Genomic DNA, 22,439 nt, shown 5'->3' on the forward strand with positions numbered 1-22,439 from the left:
GTGTAAATATAGCAGCCCGCATTAGCGGTGACATGCCCGGCCAACTAGGCACGGTGGAATCGTATGCAGCCCCCCTTCGCGGTGACATGACCGGCCAACTAGGCACGGTGGAATCGTATCATCATATAATCAATCATATACTCATCATTATTACACATCTCATAGGCATATCATGACTTAGCATCATTATACATTTATCATCAACACATACATTAGACCTTGAAGGCAACTGTGGCTATGTCGGGGTCACATAAGGTCGTGAACCCCCGATTATAGTATGGAGTAATCATCCACATCGTATCTCACCTTGGAGGAACTAATATGTTAAGGTGAGTGTATACAAGGAAAAGCATCAATGAAACCATACCTAGAATCATTAGCTTCATGGACATCTTACTTAACTCTAGGACTTTTTATACTTAACTCATCATCATGATTATCTTGCTAGTCGTATCTCTATTCTTTACCTCATATATATATAGCTCATTACAGTCATGGACTCATAGTTCCTTTATTTAGGAAAATTATGGAAAATTTAGAAGATTCATATCATAGGAGTCATGCCTTAGAAAGAAGGGACTAGCCTTACATACCTCTTTCGTTTAACAGTTTTATCACTTGATCGTTCTCCTTCGATGCTCACGTTTCTACCTTCAAGAGGATTCACATCAATATTAGTTAATCGATTACAAGAACGTGTTACTATTTCGAGGGAAAATTGGGCAGCATTTCCTTTGTTTATACTACTTTCTCCATATCATATATCAACTCCCAAACATCCATAACAACATTCACAATATAATAGGCAACAATCATCATTCACCTACATTATCCGCATTTCACAATTTCACTTCGATTTCTCCAAAATTGTGGTTATAGTTCACTATCGCGTTTTCTCACATATAATACTTACCCCATGTTCTAAATGTCATTTATAGCGTACTTATTATCGCAACATGTCAATATTCATAACTCACCCCAAACTACTACTCAACAATGACACTATTCACACATTCATGACCCATTTCCTATATCCTTCTACAATCTAAGTGTTTAAACTTTTCAATACCTTAAATAACATAGAAATACCATAAAACTTACCTTAGATGGTGTGGGTTTGAACTTTAGGTGGAAATACTTCACTTGAGCAAAACCATAGTTCCACTTCCCATGAAATTTCTTGCCTTAGGTGAACCTTAGTGAGTTTCTTGCATTTGTTTCCCTTGATTTAATGAAGTTAATCATTCATTAATTTCACTTGGATTCTTATATATGAGGAGTTTGGAAAGTTCTAGAGAGCTACTGGGTCGTGGAGAGAGAAAATAAAATGAATTAAATGAACTTGGGTGCTCTTTTTATAAATGAAAAAGCTGTCCCGACATCATTATACGGACACTTATACGGTCCGTATAAATTTATATGGTCCATATAAGTGACCGTGAAACTGCTCCAGTAACCATCCAATTCTGTGTCAATTTGACGGTACATTATACGATCCGTATAAGTGACCAGGAAATCATCTCCTCAACAACTTCATTCTGTGACCATTATACGATAGGTTATACGGACCGTATAATATTATACGGACCGTATAATCGGTCGTATAATCTACCTTTTGTCTGATTTTGGTTCTCGCCACTTCGTTTGACCTCAAATCCTTGTGAATCCTTCTTAATACCTTTTTAACACCTCGTTAACAATCTAAGAGATATTATAACTCTTCTCCAAAACATTATTACGCCATCATTAGCTCGTCGCTCATAATTCTTACCCGACACGCAACATATCCCTTGCTTTCCTTGACAACATTCTTCCCTTGCGTCAAATGTCTTTGAATATCGATTAGGGTCATTAAATGCTATTTATTTCTTATCACAACGTCATGCCCTTCGCTAGCCTATTCACTGTACGTTAACAGGAAATTTTCCAAGGTGTAACATTCTTCCCCCCTTTTGGAACATTCGTCCTCGAATGTTAAACACTCGGGAATCCTACGAAAATTTCGCCAGCGTTTCCCCTGTAATATGGCACTACCTTCCTGTCACAACAACCCATAATAATATTGCCTCACAGGGCCACAACACAATAGCACTATAAATTGGCCACACACGACTAAAAGCATGAAAAGAAAGCATACATACCTCATAGTCCTGATGTTTCATCGTGGATCTCTTCTGGGGGTTGGAATAAGTGCGGATATGTGGATTTCATTTTCTCTTCCGCCTCCCAAGTCATTTCTTCTCGGTTGTTATTTCGCCACAGGACTTTGACTGAAGCTAAGTGGTCATCCTAACTACCACCGAAATCTAGTACACATGCCTGTAGCATATCTTCCAAGGTCTGAATAGTAGGTTTGGCTTGCCCATCAGTTTGCGGATGGAATGCCGTACTAAGCTTCACTTGGGCAGCTAGACCTTCTTGGAAAGATTTCCAGAACTTCACTGTAAATTGCGCTCCTGTATCTGTTATAATGGATATCGGAATACCATGGAGTCGCACAATTTCCTTGAGATACAGCCTTGCATAGTCTTCTGCTGAGAATGTGGTTCTGACTGGAAAAAAATGAGCTGCTTTCGTAAATCTGTCCACAATCACCCATATGGAATCATACTTGCCTCGGGAATGAGGTAACCCCACAATAAAATCCATGTTGATCACTTCCCATTTCCAAGTAGGGATTTCCATTTCTTGCAATAATCCTCGTGGCTTTTGATGTTCGATTTTCATTTACTGGCAATTTGGACATTGAGCTATAAATTCTGCTATGTCTCTTTTCATGCCATCCCACGAATATATCAACTTGAGATCATGATACATCTTTGTTTCACCTGGGTGAATAGAATACCGAGAATAATGAGCTTCTTCTAGAATTCGACAGCGCAATTCCGCGACATTCGGAACATATAGCCTGCCTCGGTATCTGAGAATTCCATCTGTGGAAATTTCAAATGGAGACTTCTCTTTTTCATGAAATGTGTCTCTGTAATTGCACAAATGAGAATCTTTATACTGGCGTTCTTTCGCTTTAGTATTCAGGGATGAAACTGTGGGATCATTTATATCAATTCCTGCACTACCCGAATCAATTACACGTACTCCAAGATTAGCTAGTTGGTGGAGCTCATAAATCGTCTCTTTCTTTTTCGGAGGAACTTCACATAGGCTGCCCATTGATCGGCAGCTAAGCGCATCCGCTACTACATTTGCTTTTCTGGGGTGGTATAAAATGCTCACATCATAATCTTTCAATAACTCTAACCACCGCCTCTGCCGCAGATTTAAATCCATTTGTTTGAAAATGTACTGAAGACTCTTGTGATCTGTATAAATATCGACATGCACGCTATACAAGTAATGTCTCCACACTTTTAATGCATGAATAACTGCAACCAATTCGAGATCATGAGTTGGGTAGTTCTTTTCATGTTTCCGCAGCTGCCTCAAAGCATAAGCAATGACTCTACCGTGCTGCATTAACACACATCCTAACCCAACACCGGAAGCATCACAGTACACAACATAACCATCTAGCCCTTCTGGAAGTGCTAAGACTAGAGCTGAGGTTAATCTGTCCTTCAACTCTTGGAAGTTGCGTTCAAAAGCATCATTCCACTAAAATTTAATTGACTTCTGGGTTAGCTTCGTCAATGGGGCTGAAATAGAGGAAAATCCCTCTACGAACCTTCTATAGTAACCTGCCAATCCCAGAAAACTACGGACCTCTGTAGGCGTTGTAGGCCTTGGCCAAGTCTTCACAGCTTCGATTTTCTGAGTATCAACACGAATACCATCATCTGAAATAACGTGACCTAGAAATGTCACAGAATTCAGCCAAAACTCGCACTTTGAAAATTTTGCATACAATTCTTGGGTTCGAAGAATTCCAAGAACAATACGTAAGTGATCGGCATGTTCTGATTCTGTGCGAGAGTACACCAGAATATCATCAATAAATACTATCACGAATAAATCTAAGAGAGGCCTGAATACGTTATTCATCAAATTCATGAACACTGCCGGAGCATTGGTCAACCCAAACGACATCACCCAAAACTCATAATGGCCATATCTCGTTTTGAAAGCTGTTTTAGGAATATCCGCTTCTCGAACTCTCACTTGATGATAACCCGACCTCAAGTCTATTTTATAAAACCACTTGGCACCCCGTAGTTGATCAAACAAATCATCAATCCTTGGGAGAGGATATTTGTTCTCTATCGTCACCTTGTTCAACTGCCTATAATCGATGCAAATTCGTAGCGAACCATCTTTCTTTCTCACGAACAAGACTGGTGCTCCCCACGGTGATGAACTGGGTCTAATAAACCCCTTCTCAAGCAAATCTTTCAACTGTGCCTTTAGCTCTTTCAATTCTGCCGGAGCCATTCGATAAGGAGGAATGGAAATAGGCTTGGTGTCCGGCAACACATCGATTGCGAAATCAATCTCTTTCTGGAGGAAGGCCTGGAAGTTCATCTGGAAATACATCCGGAAATTCATTCACTACTGGAACGGATTGGAAAGTTGGCGACTTTGCTTCGGTGTCATGTACTAGGACTAAGTGATAAATATAGCCCTTAGCTATCATCTTTCTTGCCTTAAGGTAGGAAATAAACCTACCTTTTGGAGATGTTGTATTACCCTTCCATTCCAGCACGGGCTCTTCCGAAATTTGAAATCAAACCACTTCCATTCGGCAATCAATACTAGCATAAAATGAGGCCAACCAGTCCATTCCCATAATCACGTCAAAATCTAACATTTCCAGCTCAATTAAATCAGCTTTGGTCTGGCGGTTGCATATCACAATTACACAATTTTTATATACTTGTCTAGCTATCATGGGATCACCAACCGGAGTAGATACCTCAAAAGGTTTTATTGGCTCAGGTTTCACCCCAATATGACGAGCAACATAGGGAGTAATATAAGATAGAGTAGAACCCGGATCTATCAATGCATACACATCATGGGAAAATACGGATAGTGTACCTGCAACCACATCCGGGGAGGACTCAAGATCCTGGCGTCTGGCTAAAGCATACATACGGGGCTGAGTGGCACCTGAAGTAGATGCTCCCCCTCTGCCTCTGCCTTGACCTGCTGCAGTCTAGGGAGTCAGCCCTACCGGGCGCACTGAAGAAGAACCAGCCGCTGATCATGTGGACTGAACCCCACCTCTACCATACCTCGAGGGACAATCTCGCATCAAGTGCCCAGTCTGTCCACAAACATAGCAAGCATCTGTGCCCTGGCGACATAGCCCTGAATGTAATTTACCGCACTGACTACATTGCAGCATTAGTGGTCTCCTCTAGCTAGAATCACCCCCAAACTGAGAACCCGAAGCTCTCAAACTCTGACCTAGTCCTGAAGGAAAGGAGAGATCAAATCTCCTATCTGCAAATTGTGGAGGTGCACTAGTCGCCGACTGGCCTGAATGTCTCGAATATGTCTACCTCGATCCCCCTCTATAATCACTGCCTTCCCCTATAGATCTAGCCCGTTTGCTTTACCTTCTATCAATATCACGATCACCCCTCTACGGAGGTTGTTGTCCTTCTAAATTCTGAGCATAGGATTGTATTCGGGAAATATCCATCCCATCTTGCAACGAAGCTGTCAAACAATCCTTGAACAAATGTGGCCCTAGATCACTCACAAATCGGTGCACTCTATCTACCATGTCGGCCACCATAGTCGGGGCATATCTAGCCAAAGAATTAAACTAAAGGTTGTACTCCTGGGCACTCATATTTCCTTGTTTCAAATTTAAGAATTTATCCGCTCTAGCTCGGCGGACCTCGGGTGGCAAATAATGGCGGATGAAGGCATGTACAAATTCTTGCCATACGGGAGGAGGCGCATTCTCTTTTCTTGATGATATCCAATTATTATACTATAATACCGACGTATCTCGGAGTCTATAAGATGCCAACTCCACAGATTCAGTTTTGGAGGCATGAATAATCTTCAACGTCCTTAACATTTCATCAATAAACCTTTGCGGGTCTTCATTCGCCTTCGACCCAAAAATTTCCGGAGGATTCAAACTCATAAAGTCACGAGCTCTAGTACTAGCTGCACGATTACTTGGACAAACATTCTGCCGCTGTGCCTGGGCGGCAACTAACTGCGTCAATAGATGAATAGCCTCGGTCACTTGTTGACCTGAAGCAACTGGTGGAGGAACTGGAGCTGAAGCTCCTCCTTGTTCTTCTACATTGGGCGAGGTGGAGGAAGTATTAGATGGGGCCTCATTATGTGATTCGCCCTCTTCTACATTCATTGGAGGCTCTCTTTCCACCCGCCTTTTCATCATAGTCTTGCCCTTCTGGGTAGTTGTAGCTTTTCCCTTTGGTGGCATTTCTGAAATCATAACACACTATTAGGGAGGAGAAAATCTTATAATACAACTCTATCGCACGATCTCTTAAGATGAAAGATGGTCATTTTTCCTAAATGCCATGTAGCCACCTGTTTATTAGTGTGGCGCGCAACACACCATAAACAAGACTCTACTAGACACGGCTCATAGACACTTCCTAGGACTGAACTGCTCTGATACCACTTTTTTCACGACCCGGCTAGGGGCCATGACGGGTACCCAGAGCTAACCACCGAGCACCACTCATTCTACTACTCATCATACTCATTAAGCGTTCTTTTATTACATTCATACGCAAATCATAGAAATATCATTTTTCGTTTAGAAAACATAATTACCTTTATATACATAAGCCCTTCGGCTATCAAAATAATAATAATTACACAATAGTAGAATCGTGAGACCATACTACCCACACATGCGTATCTACGAGCCTCTACTAGAGTACTAGACATATGGACGAGAAGAGACCCCGTCGTGCCAAAAATACATATACATATATCTACATAAAAGAATAAACCAAATAGCACCTTCGGAATAATGGAGTGCTCCTGTAAATCTGTCGGTGGCTCCTATGGGTCTGCACCGTCTCCCTGTCTACCTGTGGGCATGAACAAAGCGTCCAAAGAAAACGGACGTCATTACGAATATTGTACTGAGTATGTAAGACATGAATAAAACGAACATAATAGAAGAATCATAATCCACAGGAGGAGGATATAACCTGCATGAGTTTTATAGGTGAATACATTTCATACATATATCGTATATTTCTATAATCATAGTACATGTATCATCATAGCGCATATATCATCGTATCATCATCATCATCGTTAACCCGCGTCCGGGTAACCATCATATGCCGCCCACTAGTGGTGATCATGCCCGGCCCTCTAGGCTCGGTGTAAATATAGCAGCCCGCATTAGCGGTGACATGCCCGGCCAACTAGGCACGGTGGAATTGTATGCAGCCCGCCTTCGCGATGACATGCCCGGCCAACTAGGCATGGTGGAATCGTATCGTCATATAATCAATCATATACTCATCATTATTACACATCTGATAGGCATATCATGACTTAGCATGATTATACATTTATCATCAACACATACATTAGAACTTGAAGGCAACTGTGGCTATGTCGGGGTCACATAAGGTCGTGAACCCCCGATTATAGTATGGAGTAATCATCCACATCGTATCTCACCTTGGAGGAACTAATATGTTAAGGTGAGTGTATACAAGGAAAAGCATCAATGAAACCATACCTAGAATCATTAGCTTCATGGACATCTTACTTAACTCTAGGACTCTTTATACTTAACTCATCATCATCATTATCTTGCTCGTCGTGTCTCTATTCTTTACCTCATATATATATAGCTCATTACAGTCATGGACTCATAGTTCCTTTATTTAGGAAAATTATGGAAAATTTAGAAGATTCATATCATAGGAGTCATGCCTTAGAAAGAAGGGACTAGACTTACATACCTCTTTCGTTTAACAGTTTTATCACTTGATCGTTCTCCTTCGATGCTCGCGTTTCTACCTTCTAGAGGATTCACATAAACATTAGTTAATCGATTACAAGAACGTGTTACTATTTCGAGGGACAATTGGGCAGCATTTCCTTTGTTTCTACTACTTTCTCCATATCATATATCAACTCCCAAACATCCATAACAACATTCACAATATAATAGGCAACAATCATCATTCACCTACATTATCCGCATTTCACAATTTCACTTTGATTTCTCCAAAATTGTGGTTATAGTTCACTATCTCGTTTTCTCACATATAATACTTACCCCATGTTCTAAATGTCATTTATAGCGTACTTATTATCGCAACATGCCAATATTCATAACTCACCCAAAACTACTACTCAACAATGACACTATTCACACATTCATGACCCATTTCCTATATCCTTCTACAATCCAAGTGTTTCAACTTTCCAATACCTTAAATAACATAGAAATACCATAAAACTTACCTTAGATGGTGTGGATTTGAAATTTAGCTGGAAATACTTCACTTGAGCAAAATCCTAGTTTCTTGCCTTAGGTGAACCCTAGTGAGTTTCTTGCACTTGTTTCCCTTGATTTGATGATGTTAATCATTAATTTCACTTGGATTCTTGTATATTAGGAGTTTGGAAAGTTCTAGAGAGCGGGTCGTGGAGAGAGAAAATAAAATGAATTAAATGAACTTGGGTGCTCTTTTTATTAATGAAAAAGTTGTCCCGACATCATTATACGGACACTTATACGGTCCGTATAAGTGACCGTGAAACTTCTCCAGTGACCATCACATTTTGTGTCAATTTGACGTTACATTATACGGTCCGTATAAGTGACCGTGAAATCACCCCCTCAACAACTTCATTCTGTGACCATTATACGACAGGTTATACGGACCGTATAATATTATACGGACGGTATAATCGGTCGTATAATCTACCTCTTCTCTGATTTTGGTTGTCGTAACTTCGTTTGACCTCAAATCCTTGTGAAGCTTTCTTGATAGTTGTTTAACACCTCGTTAAAAATATAAGGGATATTATAACTCTTCTCCAAAACATTATTACGCCATCATTAGCTCGTCAAATGTCTTTGAATCTCAATTAGGGTCATTAAATGCTATTTCTTTCTTATCACAATGTTGTGCCCTTCTGTTAGGCCCCGTGTTCTCGTACGATTGGAAATCGAGAAATAACTATGACTCGGGTATTAGAAGGACCTAATTTAATTTTTGTGAATATGACTATGTTGGTTGTGAAATCTTTAATGCTAAGACCTCGGGGAAGGCCGAGGATAAATTTGGAATTTCGGAAATTAGTTTCGGGAATTACAAAACGGGACTTTTCTCGAATTGGGCCAAGAAAATGCAATGCAAAATCAAGGCCCAAGATCAAATGGGGGCCGGCCATAGTGAGGCCCAAATCCATTATTAAAGGGGCATGTGCTATGCACATGACCCCATAAGTGGATATATACTAATAACACTTAGTATTATTCAAGAGAAAAATCATAAAAATCAAGAACACCAAGAAAAGGGGGCATTCGGCCGAATTGAGAGGAGAAGAGAAAGAAAAATCCCAATCTTCCTTGTGATCCAAAAATCTTGTTCTTCTCATATTTGTGAAGTACTCAAGACGCTCTCCGACGTGGTATAATTGGTTTGGCACAAGGATTCCGTTTACGACAAGTCGGAAAGTTAGTAAAAGGTAAGAATCTTGCCCCTCTAATGTTATAGAATTGCTATGAATGTGTTAAGGATTGGAAGTAGACGAGAATCCCGTAATTTGGACATAAATGGAAACGTGTGGGTGTGTGTGTGTAGTGTGTATGGCCGTGAGCCATAGAGAGGGAAATTGGTTTGAATTGATCTTGTTTAAGTTGGTAGAATGTGTTGTTGTGGCCCTTATATCGTAAACGATTAATTGGTGAATGAAATTGGCGTTGAAAAAAAATGATTTTGAATATTATCGGAAAGTGTATACCTTCGGTATCTTTATGTATATCAATGTATATCTTGGGTGTTATAGACTTTAGATATGAATCTATATCGATGTTGATGAATTCGGAATGAAACGACGGGAGTTAGAATGTTCGTAGTGCATTTTAGATGTTTTGAAGAATTTGGGAAAATAATGGATTTTTATGCAATTTCGTGTATGGCATGGTTTGTAATTAGAATGGGATTATATAAGTTTGAATGTGGGAATGCATACAATTTTGTAGATATAGAATTGGAATTTTGAAAGTTTGAATGGAAGTTGCCAACTTTAGAAATCATGTAGAACTTTAAAGCTAGAATGGTTTGATTGTTGTTTGGTTTGGTTGTTGATGTGTGGGCTGTTGTGATTGGTTAATTTGAGCCGAGTTATGCCTCGGGGATGTTAGATTTATAGGGGAAATGCTGCCGAAATTTCGGTAGGCAATTATGGAGTTAAAGGCATTTTTGAGCCTAAGGATCTCATTTGGTAACTTTGACCATTTGCAGATTTTTGACGAAACGGGACGGGACTTTTGGAGGAGCTTACGACATCTGTGAGGTATGTGAAGCTTCCCAATTCTTTATTTGGCATATCTTAGGGTGTTAGTTGAATATGAGACCTTCCGGAGCATTTCTGCTCCTCGAAACCCGATCCACAGAAAAGTTACTATTCATTCAATTCGATTGAAGCCTAAAGGCTCCCTTTTGGCTAGAATGCCACTATTCGTCCGAAACCTATCGAAATGTGGTCGGGTAACCTAGAAATGATTATGTATGACCCTTGGCATATAACTGCTCGTAAAAATATGTTCGTCACCTCACTTCGACTCGAGGTGGGCCCGCTACCCCAAAATGCCCGATTTGCCCTTCGGGCCACCTTTGACAATAAATTTGTACATACTACTTCGGATCTTTGGAACATCCTCCTACGGGGTAGGTTTGGACAATTCGATACGCTAACCTATGTTTTTGAATTATATGGACCATTTTGGAAACGTGTTGCAAAATGAAACTTTATGTCGACTAAGTATTCGACTATTTTGTAATATGATATGATTTATGAATTTACTTTGTTTTGAAACACTATTTTGAAAGACGATTTGCATTTGTTTGCTCACGACTCCGTTCGTGCCTTATTATGACTTCGTTCGCCGGTTCCCGGGCCGGTTTTGATTCGTGCGCCTTATGATAATTCGGCCGTATGCTGTGTTACGGTTCCCAAGGCTTCGCCATAGGGCCGGGTTCCGTTTGGAGTTATGCTGTGATATGGCTCGGGATGCGATACGCTCACCGATGATTACGATTATGTTCGGGGATGTACGGAGATTTGAAACCTTCTGGTGTTATGCTGTGTGTGGCGCCAGCGTCGGAGTGGCGACCACGTTCTTAAGCGTTTGCATGATTTTACTTGCATAATATATATGTATATGATTTCGATACAGACTTTGACATCTGATTTGCTTTCGATTTTGATTCATATTTCTGTACTCCGTGCTTTACATACTCAGTACATATTCCGTACTGACCCCCTCTCTCCGGGGGCTGCGTTTTATGCCCGCAGGTGCAGATTCCGGTGATCTTCCGCAGTAGGCTTCACCTATTTCTTTCTCGGAGTACTCTTGCTAGATCCGGAGTCCACTCTTGGTACAGACTCCTCCACTTTGTATATACTTTGTACATTTGACGGTTTGGGTACGGCGGGGCCCTGTCTCGCCATATGTTATGTTTTGAATTAGTAGAGGCCTGTAGTCATCTTTGTGGGGCGAGGGTCCTATGTGTATGTTGTCTGATTTTGCTTTCGGGTCCTAAAGCGGTCCGTTTGATATGATGGCCCCAAATGGCCCTTTTGTATATATTTGTATTTTGACCGGCGATGTCTATTCCGCCGCTTTGTTTGAGTTTGATTTGATATGACCGCTTAAGACAGATTTTCGATATAAATTATGTTTGATATAACTTTTGAAAAATTCTGAAATAAGTTTAGACTCGGAAATGAATATGCGATTTGGTCTGGGTACCCAGGTAGGGTGCCAGTCGCGGCCCACGGGGCTGGGTCGTGACAAAAGTGGTATCAGAGCGGTTTGTCCTCGGAATGTCTACAGGCCGTGTCTCGTAGAGTCTTGTTTATCGATGTGTTGTGCACCACGTCTATAAGCGGGAAGCTACAGGGCATTTAGGATGTTACTTTCCTTGAAATCTTAGATCGTGCGATAGAGCTGTGCTATTAGGATGATTTTGATCTGACTCGCCTTCGTGTTTGCAGTGATGCCTCCGAAGAAGGCAACGGCAGCCCAGAAGGGCAAGGCGAGGATTGGGGAGACTAGCCAGGCACAGCGAGCTACCCGGGCTCGTGTTTATGATTTGCCTGAGGATGTGCCACAGTCTGAGGGGTCTGCTACACCCCCACTAGTACAGCCTGGAGCAGGACCATCGGCAGCTCCAGAGGTCCGTGTACCCGCACCTGAGACTCCAGCTCCTCAGCCAGGGGCGGAGGATCGGACCCTGAGAGAGGCTGTGCAGTTGCTGACTACGTTGGTAGCAGGGCAGGCTCGCAGACGCGGGCGGAGGGACGATGATGACGATGACAGGTGGGACAGCCTGAGAGTTCGGGAGTTTCTGCTATGTGGCCCTCCAGAGTTCTTCGGGTCTAAGCCCGATGAGGACCCCCATGACTTTATTCGGGGGATGCGACGCTCGCTGGATTTGGTCAGGGCTTCTGAGACCGAGTCAGTTGAGCTGGCTTCACACAGGCTCCGAGATGTGGCTACTCATTGGTACGAGACTTGGGAGCTGTCTAGGGGAGAGGGTGCCCCTCCAGCCACTTGGGATCAGTTTGTGACGGCATTCACCCGCCACTTTTTGCCACCAGAGTTACGGCGGGCACGAGCTGATCGGTTTTTACGTCTGCAGCAGAGGGGTCGGAGTGTTCGCGAGTATAGCCTTGAGTTTGATTCTCTGGCCCGATATGCACCGGCCGTGGTAGCAGATATGTCCGATCGGATGCACCGCTATGTTATGGGATTGGACCGGTATTTGGTAGACAGCTGTATGGCCGTGTCACTGCAGACAGACATGGATATTTCCCGGCTTCAGGCCTATGCGATGGGTATGGAGGACCGTCGCAGATCTGATCCTGCTGGCAGAGATAGAGACAGGAGGCCGCCCAAGAGGGCTAGATCCGCGGGTTATTCAGGGGATTCTCGAGGCGGACAGCCTCAGCAGCAGCAGCCGTCTGACAGATATCTTCCTTCTTCCGGCCGGGGTACTCAGTCAGGCAGCCGGAGATTCGACAGTACGGGACCGTCTGGGGCCGGTCAGAGCTCCAGAGTGGCAGGTTCGCAGGTATCCAGGGGTCCCAGTCAGGCCAGACCACCTAGACCCCGTTGTCCACATTGCGGGAAGTCTCATCCCGGGGAGTGTTACCGAGCGACGGGAGCTTGTTTTACTTGTGGTGGTCAGGGCCACTTTATGAGAGACTGCCCATTGGCCAGTGGTTCGGGTAATGCGGCTCAGCAGACAGGGTCAGCCGCCGGTTCTTCCTCTGTTCCATCTGTTGCACGCCCTGGAGGGCGGGGTATTCCAGTACCGGCAGCACGCGGTCGAGGCCGCGGTGGCGCTTCAGGTTCTAGCGGTCCCTCGAACCGCATATATGCTTTGGCCAGCCGCCAGGATCAGGAGGCTTCGCCAAACGTTGTCACAGGTACATTACTGGTTTTCTCCAGATCTGTATATGCTTTGATTGACCCTGGCTCTACTTTATCATATATTTCCCCGCTCGTTGCTAGTAAGATTGGGATCGTGTCTGAGCCTATAGAGCCATTCGAGGTAGCTACGCCAGTTGGGGATTTTATTGTAGCGAGGCAGGTCTATAGGGATTGTTCTGTGACCATTTATGATCGTAGCACTAAGGCTGATTTGGTAGAGTTAGACATGCTCGAGTTTGACGTCATTATGGGTATGGACTGGTTGTCTTCCTGCTATGCTAATGTCGACTGCCAGAAAAAGGTAGTCCGTTTTCAGTTTCCAGGGGAACCAGTCATAGAGTGGTTCGGATCTACTGCATCGCCGAGGGGTAAGTTTATTTCATACCTCAAGGCTAAGAAGATGATCCAGAAGGGTTATATCTATCATTTGGTTCGTGTGCACGATACTGCAGCGGAAGTACCTACCCTTCAGTCTGTCCCGGTCGTCAGTGAGTTTCCAGATGTTTTTCCTGACGAGCTTCCTGGCCTTCCGCCGGAGCGGGAGATTGATTTTTCTATTGAATTGATGCCGGATACGCAGCCTATATCTATTCCTCCCTACAGGATGGCACCAGCTGAGTTGAAGGAGTTGAAGGAGCAGCTGAAAGATTTGCTGGATAAGGGTTTTATCAGGCCCAGCACGTCACCCTGGGGAGCGCCGGTATTATTTGTCAGAAAGAAGGATGGGTCGTTGCGGATGTGTATTGACTACCGGCAACTGAATAAGGTGACTATTAAGAATAAATATCCCCTTCCCCGGATTGATGACTTGTTTGATCAGCTGCAGGGTGCTAGACACTTCTCCAAGATAGATCTGCGCTCAGGCTATCACCAGGTGCGAGTACGGGAGTCTGATATCCCGAAGACTGCTTTCAGGACCCGGTACGGGCATTATGAGTTCAGAGTTATGTCTTTCGGGCTGACTAATGCTCCAGCGGTGTTTATGGATCTGATGAACCGGGTATTTCGGCCTTTTCTGGATATGTTTGTTATTGTATTTATTGATGATATCCTGATTTACTCGCGCTCAGCCGAGGAGCATTCAGATCATTTGCGGACGGTACTTGGCATTCTCCGTCAGCAGAAGTTATATGCTAAATTTTCTAAATGCGAGTTCTGGTTGACTTCTGTGGCATTCTTGGGTCATATTGTCGGCGCAGACGGTATTCGGGTCGACACGCAGAAGATTGAGGCTGTGCAGAATTGGCCCAGGCCTACTACTCCGACGGAGGTGCGCAGTTTTCTGGGATTGGCTGGGTATTATCGCAGGTTTGTGGAGGATTTCTCTTCTATTGCAGCACCACTGACGAGGCTTACCCAGAAAGCAGTAAAATTCCAGTGGTCAGATGCCTGCGAGCGCAGCTTTCAGATGCTGAAGGAGAGATTGATTACAGCGCCAGTTTTGGCTCTTCCAGAGGGAGCTGACGGGTATGTTGTCTATTGTGACGCCTCTGGTATTGGGATAGGATGTGTATTGATGCAGCACGGTCGAGTCATAGCCTATGCTTCCCGGCAGCTCAGACCGCACGAGAAAAACTATCCCACTCATGATCTTGAGTTGGCCGCGGTGATTCATGCTCTGAAGATTTGGCGGCATTATTTATATGGGGTCCATGTTGATATCTATACGGACCATAAAAGTCTCCAGTATATTTTCAGACAGAAGGAGCTAAATTTGCGGCAGCGGAGATGGCTTGAGCTACTAAAGGATTATGACGTTGATATTCTGTACCATCCAGGGAAAGCCAACGTGGTAGCTGATGCGCTTAGCCGCAAGTCCGTAGGCAGTCTGGCTGATGTTCCATCTGATAAGAGAGATCTGGTTCGTGATATTCATCAGTTGGCCAGCCTCGGAGTTCGTTTGATAGATTCTGGGGATTCTGGGATTTCTGTTCGCCCGATTGCTGAATCATCTATTATTCAGGAGGTAAAGCAGCGCCAGTTTGAGGATCCTACTTTGATTCAGTACAGGGATGTGGCCCTTAATAAAGCAACGACTCAGTTCGAAATCTCGCCTGAAGGAGTATTATTGTACGACGGCAGGTTCTGTGTACCGGATGTTGCGGGCTTACGGCGGCAGATTATGGGCGAGGCACATTGTACCCGGTATTCTGTCCATCCTGGTTCCACCAAGATGTATCGGGATCTCAGGTGTTTGTATTGGTGGGACGGCATAAAGAAAGACGTTGCCGAGTTTGTCAGTCAATGCCCGAACTGTCAGCAAGTCAAGGTCGAGCACCAGAAGCCCGGTGGCTTGTTACAGGAGATGGAGATTCCAGCCTGGAAATGGGAGATGATTAATATGGACTTCATTGTTGGGTTGCCGCGTACGCTACGCAGGTACGACTCTATTTGGGTTATTGTGGACAGGCTGACGAAATCAGCCCATTTCCTTCCGGTCCGGACTACTTATTCGGCTGAGGACTATGCCAGATTGTATATCAGAGAGATAGTCAGACTTCACGGAGTCCCGATATCTATTATTACTGACCGAGGTACCCAGTTTACAGCAAATTTCTGGAGGTCATTTCAGGAGGGATTAGGGACTCAGGTGAGTCTCAGTACAGCTTTTCACCCTCAGTCCGACGGGCAGGCCGAGCGCACTATTCAGACGCTCGAAGATATGTTGCGGGCCTGCGTTATTGATTTTAGGGGCAGCTGGGATGATCATTTGCCGCTTATTGAGTTTGCCTATAACAACAGTTATCACTCCAGCATTCAGATGGCTCCGTACGAGGCCCTTTATGGCAGGAGATGCAGGTCTCCTATTGGCTGGTTTGACGTGGGCGAGACTAAGTTGATTGGGCCAGATGTAATCCAGGAGGCTGTAGATAAGGTAAAGCTTATTCGAGAACGATTATTGGCTGCTCAGAGTCGACAGAAAGCTTATGCAGATAGACGACGTCGACCGTTAGAGTTCCGGATTGGCGACTGGGTATTCCTGAAGGTGTCGCCCATGAAGGGTGTCATGAGATTCGGTAAAAAGGATAAGTTGAGCCCCCGGTACATTGGACCGTATCAGATCGTGCGAAAGATAGGCGAGGTCGCCTATGAGCTAGACTTACCATCCGACTTGGAGGCCGTACACCCGGTGTTTCATGTGTCTATGCTGCGGAAATGTATTGGTGACCCTTCCAGGATATTCCCAGTAGATGATCTTCAGGTGACGGAGCAGCTATCTTATGACGAGCAGCCGGTATCTATTCTGGATCGTCAGGTGAGGAGATTGCGCACTAAGGAAGTTCCTTCTGTTAAGGTTCTGTGGCGCAATAACAACCGGGAAGAGATGACTTGGGAGGCGGAGGATGAGATGAAGAAGAGATTCCCCCATTTATTCCCTACGCCTCCTGTAATCTAGATTTTTGTATTTGTTGTACCAATGAACGGATGGACCATGTGTGCTATTTATATAAAATGGTTTTCCCGTTATGTTTGTGAGCCTTTATAAGATTTATTTAACATTCGGGGACGAATGTTCCTAAGGGGGGGAGAATGTTAGGCCCCGTGTTCTCGTACGATTGGAAATCGAGAAATAACTATGACTCGGGTATTAGAAGGACCTAATTTAATTTTTGTGAATATGACTATGTTGGTTGTGAAATCTTTAATGCTAAGACCTCGGGGAAGGCCGAGGATAAATTTGGAATTTCGGAAATTAGTTTCGGGAATTACAAAACGGGACTTTTCTCGAATTGGGCCAAGAAAATGCAATGCAAAATCAAGGCCCAAGATCAAATGGGGGCCGGCCATAGTGAGGCCCAAATCCATTATTAAAGGGGCATGTGCTATGCACATGACCCCATAAGTGGATATATACTAATAACACTTAGTATTATTCAAGAGAAAAATCATAAAAATCAAGAACACCAAGAAAAGGGGGCATTCGGCCGAATTGAGAGGAGAAGAGAAAGAAAAATCCCAATCTTCCTTGTGATCCAAAAATCTTGTTCTTCTCATATTTGTGAAGTACTCAAGACGCTCTCCGACGTGGTATAATTGGTTTGGCACAAGGATTCCGTTTACGACAAGTCGGAAAGTTAGTAAAAGGTAAGAATCTTGCCCCTCTAATGTTATAGAATTGCTATGAATGTGTTAAGGATTGGAAGTAGACGAGAATCCCGTAATTTGGACATAAATGGAAACGTGTGGGTGTGTGTGTGTAGTGTGTATGGCCGTGAGCCATAGAGAGGGAAATTGGTTTGAATTGATCTTGTTTAAGTTGGTAGAATGTGTTGTTGTGGCCCTTATATCGTAAACGATTAATTGGTGAATGAAATTGGCGTTGAAAAAAAATGATTTTGAATATTATCGGAAAGTGTATACCTTCGGTATCTTTATGTATATCAATGTATATCTTGGGTGTTATAGACTTTAGATATGAATCTATATTGATGTTGATGAATTCGGAATGAAACGACGGGAGTTAGAATGTTCGTAGTGCATTTTAGATGTTTTGAAGAATTTGGGAAAATAATGGATTTTTATGCAATTTCGTGTATGGCATGGTTTGTAATTAGAATGGGATTATATAAGTTTGAATGTGGGAATGCATACAATTTTGTAGATATAGAATTGGAATTTTGAAAGTTTGAATGGAAGTTGCCAACTTTAGAAATCATGTAGAACTTTAAAGCTAGAATGGTTTGATTGTTGTTTGGTTTGGTTGTTGATGTGTGGGCTGTTGTGATTGGTTAATTTGAGCCGAGTTATGCCTCGGGGATGTTAGATTTATAGGGGAAATGCTGCCGAAATTTCGGTAGGCAATTATGGAGTTAAAGGCATTTTTGAGCCTAAGGATCTCATTTGGTAACTTTGACCATTTGCAGATTTTTGACGAAACGGGACGGGACTTTTGGAGGAGCTTACGACATCTGTGAGGTATGTGAAGCTTCCCAATTCTTTATTTGGCATATCTTAGGGTGTTAGTTGAATATGAGACCTTCCGGAGCATTTCTGCTCCTCGAAACCCGATCCACAGAAAAGTTACTATTCATTCAATTCGATTGAAGCCTAAAGGCTCCCTTTTGGCTAGAATGCCACTATTCGTCCGAAACCTATCGAAATGTGGTCGGGTAACCTAGAAATGATTATGTATGACCCTTGGCATATAACTGCTCGTAAAAATATGTTCGTCACCTCACTTCGACTCGAGGTGGGCCCGCTACCCCAAAATGCCCGATTTGCCCTTCGGGCCACCTTTGACAATAAATTTGTACATACTACTTCGGATCTTTGGAACATCCTCCTACGGGGTAGGTTTGGACAATTCGATACGCTAACCTATGTTTTTGAATTATATGGACCATTTTGGAAACGTGTTGCGAAATGAAACTTTATGTCGACTAAGTATTCGACTATTTTGTAATATGATATGATTTATGAATTTACTTTGTTTTGAAACACTATTTTGAAAGACGATTTGCATTTGTTTGCTCACGACTCCGTTCGTGCCTTATTATGACTTCGTTCGCCGGTTCCCGGGCCGGTTTTGATTCGTGCGCCTTATGATAATTCGGCCGTATGCTGTGTTACGGTTCCCAAGGCTTCGCCATAGGGCCGGGTTCCGTTTGGAGTTATGCTGTGATATGGCTCGGGATGCGATACGCTCACCGATGATTACGATTATGTTCGGGGATGTACGGAGATTTGAAACCTTCTGGTGTTATGCTGTGTGTGGCGCCAGCGTCGGAGTGGCGACCACGTTCTTAAGCGTTTGCATGATTTTACTTGCATAATATATATGTATATGATTTCGATACAGACTTTGACATCTGATTTGCTTTCGATTTTGATTCATATTTCTGTACTCCGTGCTTTACATACTCAGTACATATTCCGTACTGACCCCCTCTCTCCGGGGGCTGCGTTTTATGCCCGCAGGTGCAGATTCCGGTGATCTTCCGCAGTAGGCTTCACCTATTTCTTTCTCGGAGTACTCTTGCTAGATCCGGAGTCCACTCTTGGTACAGACTCCTCCACTTTGTATATACTTTGTACATTTGACGGTTTGGGTACGGCGGGGCCCTGTCTCGCCATATGTTATGTTTTGAATTAGTAGAGGCCTGTAGTCATCTTTGTGGGGCGAGGGTCCTATGTGTATGTTGTCTGATTTTGCTTTCGGGTCCTAAAGCGGTCCGTTTGATATGATGGCCCCAAATGGCCCTTTTGTATATATTTGTATTTTGACCGGCGATGTCTATTCCGCCGCTTTGTTTGAGTTTGATTTGATATGACCGCTTAAGACAGATTTTCGATATAAATTATGTTTGATATAACTTTTGAAAAATTCTGAAATAAGTTTAGACTCGGAAATGAATATGCGATTTGGTCTGGGTACCCAGGTAGGGTGCCAGTCGCGGCCCACGGGGCTGGGTCGTGACACCTTCGCTAGCCTATTCACTGTACGTTAACGGGAAATTGTCCAAGGTGTAACATATGCAATGCAATTGCCATATGCACTGGTATACACATGCTCCTGCGGTAGATTTTACGTGATCAACGGGGGACTCATGAGGTCCATACACCTATCTGGAATACCAGGTTTTCCAGATCACACCGTGCCTCAGCTATTTGGCTATAATATTGTCATCACTACATCCATGTACCATATCAAATATCGGGTCTCCCAGGCCTCTGTCTTACATTTCGTCAATCAAATGTCTATCATATCATGAAAGTATGAATAGATATGCGGACACTATAAAAATGCAAAAAATAAGTCAATATCAGGTGTAAATGTCCTTTTCATAGTTTAGACGAGATGTGGAGTGATGAATGAAAATCAAGTCAATTTGCACAAGTATTCAATCAATTGTGGCCATCATAGCCAAAATAATAAGCAATCATACCAACCAAATGATTTTTTCCACTATCTTCATGGCATGAAGGCTAAACACATAATCCCCGTCACTCTGCATTTTAGTTCATGTTTTAGTTACCCATACAGTTACAACAGTACTCGTACAAGTGCTCATCATCTGACGAGTACGGGACCCCCACTTCCCCATTACACCCCTTTATTACATTCACCAACACATAACACTACATAAAGGGTCTAATAAGTCTCAACTTCCTGAATCCGAAGCCGAAGAGTCACTCCGCACCCTTCCCCTTCCTCTGAGCTTCCGAATGAGTCAATCTGTTCAAATGCAGTATCTACATAGGAATATGAGTCTAACAATACCTATATTACCATATAAACAATTTGGGTCAAAAATTCAACCCAAAAGCACGTCCCAAACCCGAAGGCCAAAACAGTAATTTAATTGTGAGATCGAGTTCAACATGATCAAATCGGTACTCTACGAGGTTAAACAAATCCAACAACACCCATATCGCTATACTTTAGTCTGGAGTCAAAAAATGAACTCAAAATGGTACCCCGAGCCCAGAAGGCCAAAACTGGAGTTTAAGTATTAATTCATCTTACCCATAGTCTAGATAGTCCATATCCTAATTCTAACCACAACAGATCCTCAATTTCACAAATCTCAATAAAACCATATTTCTTATGGAAAACCCTAGATATTTATTCGAAATCATGGAAGAAACTTCTAATTAAGGGATGGAGACATGGGGAAATGGTTAGATTTACGTGAGATCCTTACGCCTTGGTCAAATCTGGAAGAATGCCCATGAAATCTCTCAAATACAAAGACTAGAACTCAAAATATGCAAGAATGAAGTGTTTTTCACGAAACATGTATTTTATTACTGCCAGGGGTCTTAGCAAATGTAACCCCTGGCTCGCAGCAGAGAGCTCTGCATTTGCCAACAACACCTCGCAAACACGAACAACCCCAACCCAATTCATTTTTCGCAAATGTGAACTGGACCCCGCAATTACAGTCCTCGCAAAGGCAAACTGGTCGTTGCATTTGCAAAAACACTAGATAACAGTTGAACTAGATTTTTTTTTTGGTTTACGCCAATTCCTAATCCAACACCTGAAACTCATTCTAAACTCCCAGATATGCATTTCAGTCATAATACACGCTACAAACTCGCTCGCGCAAATCACTTATTCTCATATTGTACATGGACAAGAGGAGTGTGTGATTAAATACAAGGGTGGCTCAAGTTTATATTCCAACATAGAGGAATTCAGGAAGATACACAGATCATGAAGTCCAAGCACTGTAATAGACTCAAGAAAGATATACTAGCAGCTTCCTATGGTGCTGTGATCTACTACACCTGGATGGCAAGAACTAACAGTATTTTTCAAGGGAAGAATGTGAGTAGCAATTTTGTAGTTCAACAGATACAAAATGTGGTTAAGGAAAGGCTGGATATATTTAAGGACACAAAGAAAGGTAGGAAATGTAGTTCTTTTATACAAAATCTCTGTAATTAGATACTAATCTAGAAGTCTATTAGTGGTTGACACTCTTCCTAGCAGGTGGTCAATGTTGTAGATGCTTTCTTAGGTGTAACGTTTATTTCATTTGTTGGTATGGTAATATTTACAATTTATTGCAAGAAAACTCGCTCGCACACTCAGAATTTCCAGAAGGGGTCATATTTAGCCGGTGTTAACCAAGGTCAACTCCAAAACATCAAAAACCTACCTTTCCAACCAAATACACAAATCAAATGTTAATAAAAAATTTAAAAAAACCCAAATCACACTGGAACACCTTAGGACCTTATCCAAATGCTCGAGTAAGTCAAAAATCACATTTTGGACCTAATAGAATAAACAAAACTTCCAAAATGATGCATTTATCCCTAATGTTTACTTTGGTCAAACATCTTCATTTCCTGAACATAGAAAGCTCAAATTTCATTAACATAAATC

The sequence above is a fragment of the Lycium barbarum genome, chromosome 8 (genome assembly GCF_019175385.1).
Source record: "Lycium barbarum isolate Lr01 chromosome 8, ASM1917538v2, whole genome shotgun sequence".
Taxonomy (NCBI): Eukaryota; Viridiplantae; Streptophyta; class Magnoliopsida; order Solanales; family Solanaceae; genus Lycium; species Lycium barbarum.